Here is a 555-nt window from a genome sequence, read left to right as displayed (position 1 = left end):
CTTTTCTTTTCTTTTCTCTTCTTTTCTTTTCTTTTCTCTTCTTTTCTTTTCCTTTCTTTCAGACACAATCATTTCCTTAGAATAGGAATTTCCTTCCAATGCTGTTACGCGATAATTTTGCAGTTTCCTATATTAGGAGTTTCCTAGAGCACTAAGAAATTAAATTGCTCAGGGTCAAACAATTAATATATGTCAGAACAGGACTTGAACACAGGTTTCTGACTCATGGAAGCTTACTACCCACAACATTTCTTTTTCTATCATACATAACTGTAAAATACCTATTAGTGGTACAATATGCTATTTTCATGAACAGGGGAAGGAAAAGCCTTGAGTCCTCTTTTGTAGGTTCAATCAGATACTGAGGAACCAAGTTTTAAGAGCAGAGGCAATTGTAGATAGAAGTCTGTGGGAACTATCAGCAAGCTAAGCCCTTGATTCTCATTGCCTCCCATTTTTTCCATGATATTATTACTTTGACTATCCTTTTTCCTTATGCATCCTCAATCTTTCCCTCTCTTTTTACTTCCTTTCCTTCCTTCATCTAAAAACACA

The sequence above is a fragment of the Gracilinanus agilis genome, chromosome 3 (assembly GCF_016433145.1).
Source record: "Gracilinanus agilis isolate LMUSP501 chromosome 3, AgileGrace, whole genome shotgun sequence".
Lineage (NCBI taxonomy): Eukaryota > Metazoa > Chordata > Mammalia > Didelphimorphia > Didelphidae > Gracilinanus > Gracilinanus agilis.
The sequence above is the reverse complement of the archived record's forward strand: the minus strand, read 5'-3'. Positions refer to the sequence as shown.